We start from the raw sequence: 8,697 nt of genomic DNA, 5'->3' as shown, positions 1-8,697 counted from the left end.
GCGCGGCTGCCCCCACTCCGCCCGGCCCGGCCGGCTCTTGGCTCGGCGGGGAGGAGCCAGCCCGGGGCAGGCTGTAGAAGCCAGGGCTGGCCAGCCGCCAGGAAGTGTAAAATCCTGGCCGGTGGGTGGCAAATTTCGCCAGATCGCGGCGAGGAGGCAGCGCGTCCGTGCGTCCGTCCCTCGGCTGGCGGCGGCGCGGGGCGCGGGGATCGGGGATCGGGGATCGGGGCGCTGCCGACTCCCGCTCCGCAGCCCGGCCCCGGGTGAGTGCGAGCCGCGACCTCGGGCTCCGGCCCCTCTCGGACTGGGGGCTCGGGGCGGCCCGGCCCCGGGGGCAGCGGGGCTGGCGGCGATGCCACCGGCGGCCCGAAGGGGATGTTTGCCGGAGGGCGGCTTGCGGAAGACAGCGGGCTGGGCCGGCTCCCCTCGCTCGGCGGTGCCTTTGGAGCACAGCGCTGGCATAAGACCTGGGTAAGTTCTCCATTTAAAAATATTAAAAATAGACCCTCCGGCTCCATAGCGCTGCCGAGTGAGTCATTTCCAAACCAAATGTCTCCGTCTAACCCTTCCCCCCAGGAGACGCAATAATTCTGAAACCAGGGGTGAAGGGCAAGAGCTTTTTCTCCCGTCTTTTTCCTGAATAAATTGAATTAGCATGTAGCTGCTGCAAGAAGAGACAAAAGCCATAAGAGTAGATGGCCACCTGTTTAAAGAAGTGAAGTGTCTCCACTCTTCTCTCTCTTCTCTTGGGCTTCTCTCCCACGGTGATGCCACCGTCTTTCCCCAACACTGGGTGCTTCTCTGCCCTAGGAATATTTACAGTGCTTTCCATTTTCGTGGACATAATCTACTTTTCAGTTCTTGCAACTGCCAAACATATGTCCTGCCACCGTCTTCTCTGTGGGACATCAGCCACAGCCACACATCATTCCAGCAGTGACTCCAGTCAACACAGCTCCTGACTGTCTAGGCTGAATAGTCCAAAGCACAGCTATTTTTTTTTCGCCTTTTCCAATCATATGATGGTTTGTTCATGTAAGTGCGTTGTCTTGACTAGAGGGACTTTTTGTTTGTCAGAAACAAGTGCTGACCGTATTTATAGGTGATGCTGCAGTTCTGTGGTGTGAACGGTTTTGGTTATGTGGAACTCATCGGTACCTCGATCAGCATTCAAGACCTGTTTACATCTGGCATATAGTGCTGTATGTGCATACATATTTAGTGTATATACCCATAGATCATATTTCGTGGTAAGGCAGCGTGCACAAGACACAGAGGCTGATATGCAGACTATGTGGTTTTTTTCTAAAACAGATGCCACAGTTGAACTGTGCAGTAGCCCCTAACAGAATAGATCTAAATCAGAGGAGACAAGACATTGTGGTTTACTAATGAACTGACTTCCTTGAAAACCTAGGGGTAAAATTCCGTCCTCTGACTTCTGTGAAGAACTTTGTTAGCATTTTAACAAAAAAAGTGATCTATAGTTGAAAATCTGTGCAGCAAATTATGCCATGACAAGGATGTTAGGTTTGAGAACCTGTTCTGTGGTAGCAACCGAAAACTTAATGACATGTCTATGTAGGTAAGTGGAGAATGGTGATGTAAAAGCATTTGCATTCCATTTTTTTGTTCTGCTTAGATTCAATTTCTCCTATTAAAGCTACTTACATTTTTTACAGTCAAGAGAGACCATTGTGATTGATTGATCTGTCACATAAGATGCAGAGCGCTGAGAGATTCCAGCAGAAGGCATGCAGCTTTTCTTTTAGCTGTAACATGGGAGACATTCATGAACTCAGGGCTTCTACCAAAGTTCTGAACCAAAAAAAAAGAAAATATTCTCTTGTGTTCCAAGACACAAGAAAAAGCAGACTTCAGATCCCAAGGAAATGCAAATTTCACAGTAATATAAGACGATGTATGCTCTTGATACACAGTTCATAAACAATGAATGGCATTCTCACTAAGGAAGGAAAGTTCTTGGGTTTGGGTCAAAAAACATCTGCTTTTTGGTGAAGCTAGGAAGAAACTTTTCCAGAGGTGAATTATTCTGTGGTTCTCTATGATGGGGGTGTCCGGAATCTCTTACTGAAATAGCTGTCAAGTCAGGTAAGGTGTGTTGCACTGAGCTCTACATGGATGTTACCTGTAAGTTGGAAGTGCCAAGGGTGAACAGGGAAGTACAAGTGCACTCAAGCATTTATGGGAGTCTTTTTTGCTCTGTCAGGTTAATAGCAATATTTCCTTCTGGCAATTTTGCAGCAGAGTTAAGGTGACAGTTTCGCATTTGTCTTCCGCCTTCAAGATAAAATTCTTTGTAATTACTTTTATTCAGTGTGTTTATGGGCTGTCTGATATCACCTGAAACTCTGATAAGACTTTCAACGTTCACTTTCAAAGTTCAGCTGGAACACAAGTAGTGTTTACTGACTACTAAGTCTCTTTTGGAAGAATTTCAATTCCTTAAATTTCCAACAACCAAAGACACAGAATAGGTGAGATATTTAACCTTTTATTTGGTATAGCTTCCATTCTTATGGAAAGAGTGGAGGAATGGGACTTGAATGCATCATTAAGGATTTAAAAGTAGAAGACATACAAGCACTAGAATTTTATCCTTTTTGTAACTCATATTCAATGAGTTCAGTTTTCATGTGACTTTTTTAGGTGCCAGAGGTATTTGTGGCTATTTTTCTCCATAATATATGGCCTTTTGTACTCATTGTTTCTGCTGATGTGAGTTCAAGCATAAATATACATTGACTGACTATGTGCTGGGTTCCAGGGCTTATTCAGTAGGGCATAACAACCCATTCTTACTATACAGGATAGGCTTAAGTGCAGCTCAGAGGATGGAAGATTGTACTGAGGATTTTAGCAAAACCCCAGTTACACTAGAGCTGGCTGAGGATGGGCTGTGATGCATAAGCAGCTTATTATCTGCCATGTTTTGTAGCCCCAGGGTTAAAAATGTGGGCCATACTTGTGTGTTTAATAACAACAACAGGAATGTGACAACAAAAAACAAACAAAAAGGAATAAGAATGAAGTGCAAGAAAGCACAAAGATAATAGGTTTTCATTCTAGTTGCAGCAGAGATAGTTCCGAAAGTAATTGCAGTTGCTGACTTATTGTTTGATTTTGATAAAGTGTATCCTGAATGCTTTCTGATTAACATTCCTATAAAATTAAACATGTAGTTCCACTTAGACTGATATGACCTTTTTACTTCTGAAACTATGTTTTTCTCTCACTTCATGCTTCTGCCTCACATACAATCACAGAAATATAGAATGTTTTGGGTGAGAAGGGACCCTAAAGATAACTTACTTCCAACCTTCCACTAGACCAGGTTGTTCAAAGCACCATCCAGCCTAACCCTGAACAATTCCAGGGATGGGCTATCCACAAGTTCTCTGGGCACCTGTTCCAGTATTTCATCACTCACAGTACAGAGTTTCTTCCTAATGTCTAGTCTAAACCTACCCGCTTTCAGCTTAAAACCACTCCCCCTTTACCTAACACTACAGGCCCTTGTAAACAGTTCCTCTCCAGCTCTCTTGTAGCCCCCTTTAGGTACTGGAAGGCTGCTCTAAGGTCTCCCCAGAGCCTTCTTTTCTCCAGGCTGAACAACCCCAGCTCTCTTAGCTTGTCTGTTAAGAGAGGTGGTCCAGTCCTCTGATCATCTTCGTGATTCTCCTCTGGACTCACTCCAGCAGGTCCTTGCCCTTACTGTGTTGGGGGACCCAGAACTGGATGCAGTACTCCAAGAGGGGTCTCATAAGAGCAGAGCAGAGGGGGAGAATCACCTCCTTTAACCTCCTAGCTGTGCTGCTTTTGATGCAGCCCAGGATATGGTTGTCTTTCTGGGCTGCAGTTGCACATTGCTGGGTCATGTCAAGCTTCTCATTCACCAACATTCCCAAGTCCTTCTCCCCAGGGCTGCTCTCAATCTATTCTCTGCCTGATCTGTATTTGTGCTTAGGATTGTCCTGACTCAAGTGCAGCACCTTGCACTTGGCCTTTTTGAACTTCAAGAGGTTTGCATAGGCCCACCTCTCAAGCCTGTCAAGGTCCCTGTGGATGGCTTCCCTTCTCTACGGGGTGTCAGCTGCACCACACAGCTTGTTGCCATCAACAAAGTTGTTGAGGGTGCACTTGGTCCAACTGTCCATGTCACTGACAAAGATATTAATCAGTGCCGATCCCAATACTGACTCCTGAGGACAACGAGCCATTGATTGCAACTTTGAGTGTGACCACCTTCAAGAAAGCTTTCCTGTGGCTTGTCTGTTCCCCTCTTTTAGTTTTATGAATTTGTTTGTGAATTTCACTGCATTTGACCAGGGAAGAAGCGGTCTAAAAGGATAAAGTTTCTCTGAGCTTTGTGGAAATATATTTAGAGCCCATGCTGAAAGAATGGCTGTTTTGTAGGGGTTATCACTTCCTGCATGGGTGAAATTTAGAAGGGATTGTAATGCTAAGTTACTTTCAGGGTTTAAAAACATATTTGTTAATTAAATCCAAAGACCTTTTCTACAGAAAGAATTTGATAGCTTACTCATACTTGTGTCACTCAGGTAATACATTCCTGGCCTGTTTTCCTCCGGTAGGGATGCACTTAGTAGTGCTATTAAACACTATTCCTGCCAGTGGAAGGAAATAATGATTTATGTGTGTATCACTTTTTTTCCATGTTTTCATGCTTGTTCCCATTTAGCTGTACTGATTAAAAATCATCTGGTAATCAAGCAAGTTTAAGACTAGTAGATCTGGAAATAACATAGGCCACTGCACTGGGGGCCTGAGATCTTGGGAGTACTGTTTTGCTGTTAAATCAGTTGAGGGTTTTGGAGTGTAAGAGCTTGAGTAAAGCCTTGATACAGAGTTGGAGACAAAGCAATGGTGATTTTAAATCTGCTGTGTCTTAGTGGGTGAGACTCAAAAGAGGGGTGCATATAAGTTTGCTGTTTGAAAGAATCTGTTCTAGCTGTCGTGGATTAGGGCAGCACTGCAGTGTTCCATTCTGAAAGGATTGTTACTGCAGCTGTCATGGATACAACTTTATGGAATGCCTAAAATACCTGAATACTTTCAGTAATCAAAAAATGGCAATAGATCTCCTTTTTCCCCCTTCTTTTCCATCCCTCCTCTCTATTGGATTGGGTTCTTATTTTACCGAAGAGATTAAATGTATTTTTTTTTCTCAAATCAGTACATCAGTTTTATGATTCTGAAATTTTGCTACATTTTTGCTTCTTGCTTTTCATGGCTACATTTTTGGTGTGGTAGTTGCTTATTCAGGCAATATAATTTATTTTGACCAGATTAAATCAGCTGTTAGTGCATGTCATTCAAATTTATCTCTACCTCCATACTGGTCAGCTAAGTGATTCTAATGAGGTGTTCTCTTATTCTCCACCCAAGCATATCAGAGTGTTTTGCAAACATATGGTGTCTGTTAATAGCCATAACAATATTCTTTGTTTTTGAATGATGAGTCCTAAGAATAAAAAAATATTTTTGAAATAACACAGAAAACCCATGGTAGAAAACAAAATAACTTTGTCTTCTTAGATGCTACTCCTATATTACAATTTATTTATTTTTCTGTGTGTTGTTTCCTATGACTGGAACCCTTCAGTTCACATTGAATTGACTTGCTCTGTACTATTACTGATTTCTTACATCTTTTGATGAGCAATTGTACTATCATGTATATAGATGTGAAGTAGCAGTGTTACTTTGATCTGGCCATAAACTTCAAAGGGATTGGAGGGGTCTTTCAATTACAGAGACAGTTCTCAGATCATGGTGGGATATACACAAAGGTTTTTCCCCCTCGTCATATATTTCCTCTTGCTTAAAGCAGAGTTTCACTTTGAGTTTCAGGTTTGCTTTAACATCAGAAACTCAGAGCATTACTGAGTGGATAACATTGACTTTCTTTACAGAAGTTACATGGCTTTGTTATCTGTTTGTAAATTTGTTTGAGATGTTTTGTAAATAAAAGCGTGGTGTGGGTCAAATCTGAAGAGGGAATATGCAAAAGATGGGGGAGGAAGACAGGAATACTGGGGTCTCTATTGTGGAGACAAGGGTCTACTAGGAAGATAAGGAAGGTGAGATCTTGTTTTGGGTAGTCTTGTTTTGGGTAGTCAAAGTGTAGCACTAAAATTGTTGGATATATGGTTGCATACCAGAGTGCGAACACTTTGTATCAAGACGACTGTTCTCCAGTATCTATTGATAGCACTTCTTTTACTTACTATAGTTAAAATCTATGAAGTTTAATTAAAGATAGGAGGGGCCAGTAGAACATCTCTGGACTATTTATGGGGCATCAAGTTGCTGCCTTTGTGGTGGTGTAGCCCAGCAAAAGAATAATAATAATAAAAAAATAGACACCTTTTGGTATTGAACCAATTTAGGAAAGGAGAGGTAGATCAGATTAATCCTTTTTTCTCTCCAACTCCATGGAGTAATTTGAAAGCTTCATTAAAGCACCTTAGAGGGATATTTTTGTTTGATGAATAGGATCCTGGCTTGCAATGTGGAAGACCAGGCTAAGTCACTTCACTGGCTTAGCATCTTCATTTCCTAAGCCAGAAAATTGAGGTAATTATTTTTACTCTTATTAGTATACCTTCAAGAGCTCTTGATGAAAGGAGTGTTTTGCAGAACTGAGTGGCCCATCTGCCTGTGGCTCAGCCTGCCTTGGATCCCTCAGGGCCTTCCCATGGTGCAGGGTGGGGAAGGCAGGCTGGAGATGTGGGGCAGGCAATCAGGCAACCCTGGCAGCACTTGGCACTGCACAAGCTGGGGCCACCCAGGGACTGGCAGGAGGTGTGTGATGGGGTTGCAGGTAATGTGCTTTGGCTGGCTGAAGTCCTGCATTTTCCATCTGGTGTGTAACCTGTACAGAGAACTCGAGGAATCACCTTGCATTCCCCCCGGGGACAGCATCTGAGGCACAGATAAATGTCGCCACTTTTCATGGTGTTTCAGGACTTGATTAAAACCATATTAAGACCAATATTTAGATTCTTATTGGTTTTGACAGGCTGTGGACTAAGCACTAAAATTTTCATGAGTCAGATAGCCAAAGGTGTGAAGGCATGAATGGATGAGGTCATGCCTTGAGACTGGGCCCTAGACTACCTGCAAACTTTTTTTACACTCTTGCATTCAAAAACTTCTGAGATATATCAACCAGAAAGAACCTTTGTTGGTTATCAAAAAAAATCTCAATTTGATCATCTTGTCTCCTTCTGAAAAGTAGACCTTATTTAATTTTAAGAAGCCGAGCAATTGGGAGCTATAATAGGAACTGAATATGTTGTTAATTTAACGATTGCAAATGCTGTCTGTGTTAGAATATAAACTAAGTTCATGCATGTGCATGCGTAATTGTGATGACCTAGAAGACTTCAGGTTATAGGTTGTGGGCTGTTTTTCCACTTTTAGTATGGGTGCATAGCAAATAAATGAGGGATTTTTGTAAAAAATAGTGTTTTCAGATCTTGTAAGTTGAACTCAAATCAAGAATTTTGCCAATCACGCGCTTTGTTAAGGACTTACTGGGCTGGAAGAAGAATCAGCTAACAAGAATCTAGTTAGTTCTCTGCATACTTTTTGTGTCTGAGGCAGGATGAAACCACTCGTTATGGATCTGTAGGCCTAGTACAGTGGAACATTTTTCTGAAGATTATGATTTTCCACACTCAAAATCATTACAAAAAATTTAGATGTGTGTTTCAGTATCCAATTTGTGTATTTTGTAGTCATAAGTCATTGATATAACAGTTGCACAAAGCATATAAAAGAGATAAATATAAGCAAGTGGATATTTTTCTTCATGAAGGGGCTAGTTTTAAGACAGAAAAAAATTAAATGGCAAAACATCAGTTATATCTGGATAACCTGTCATTCTCTATTGCTTTATTTCACTCTCCACTATTCCTTTCCCTCCCTTGCCAACTGTTTTAGAGTTACTTTTTGACTTGCAGCTTTTTGGTGTGAATTTTTTGTGAAGTAGTGTTGGTGAAAGTTTTCCTCTAAGAAGCAAAACCAGCCGTAGTTGTTGCTGCCCTGTCACTTCCATTTGCAGCTGTTGCTCTGAGTCTTGCAGAGAAGATATCAGAGAATTTTAAAAGGTCTGTTCTTTCATTAAATCTCAGTTACCATGAGCCTTTTGCTTGTTTGGCCCAAGCTTATCGTGAAGATTCATAATCTGGAGGAATTGCTGCCAAATTTTTCTTTGCATTATTTTTTCTTTAGCAGAGAGAGATCAAAGTAGGTGTAGCACCTGATCTTGCTTTTCCTGCAGACAGTCAGATATATTATGGTTTGTTGGGAGGGAAAAGTCTATTCATGAAATTATTTTATAATGATTTCTCTGTTGTTTTTCATGGCTAACAGAAAACAAACAATAAAAATTTCCTAGCTTCATGACTGTAATGTTTTTGTAAGTGTCTGTATCCATGTTTGTCTTCATGCTTGATTCTTCTCTTTAAAGATTCAGATTAATCCTAGAAGTGTTTACTCAGATGTGTTGAATTACTAGTGGATGAAATTACATTGTTGTGAGATTGACTCATCGTCCTACTGTGCTCCCTCAGTTGGGAACACTGACTTCCATCTTTGAAGAGTTTGCTCTCTTGAAGACCTGAGTTTTACACAGATGACATATCT

At 41.8% G+C, this 8,697-nt stretch overlaps 1 protein-coding gene across 3 annotated transcripts in view; it reads left to right on the top strand.

Moving 5' to 3' along the window:
* Positions 1-246: 246 nt before the first annotated feature.
* Positions 247-8,697, top strand: part of PRR5L (proline rich 5 like) — a 42,719-nt gene continuing 34,268 nt past the window's right edge. For 2 of the 3 annotated variants that reach the window (XM_017811982.1, XM_017811961.1), the window contains exon 1: positions 368-471. The gene's annotated coding sequence lies outside the window, so the exon portion shown is untranslated. Of the gene's footprint in view, positions 264-367; positions 472-8,697 lie in introns of those variants that run through there. The other variant, XM_017811971.1, reaches the window with a different exon arrangement.

The sequence above is a fragment of the Lepidothrix coronata genome, unplaced genomic scaffold (genome assembly GCF_001604755.1).
Source record: "Lepidothrix coronata isolate B3197 unplaced genomic scaffold, Lepidothrix_coronata-1.0 Scaffold1, whole genome shotgun sequence".
In the NCBI taxonomy this organism is placed as follows: Eukaryota; Metazoa; Chordata; class Aves; order Passeriformes; family Pipridae; genus Lepidothrix; species Lepidothrix coronata.
The sequence above is the reverse complement of the archived record's forward strand: the minus strand, read 5'-3'. Positions and strand labels throughout refer to the sequence as shown.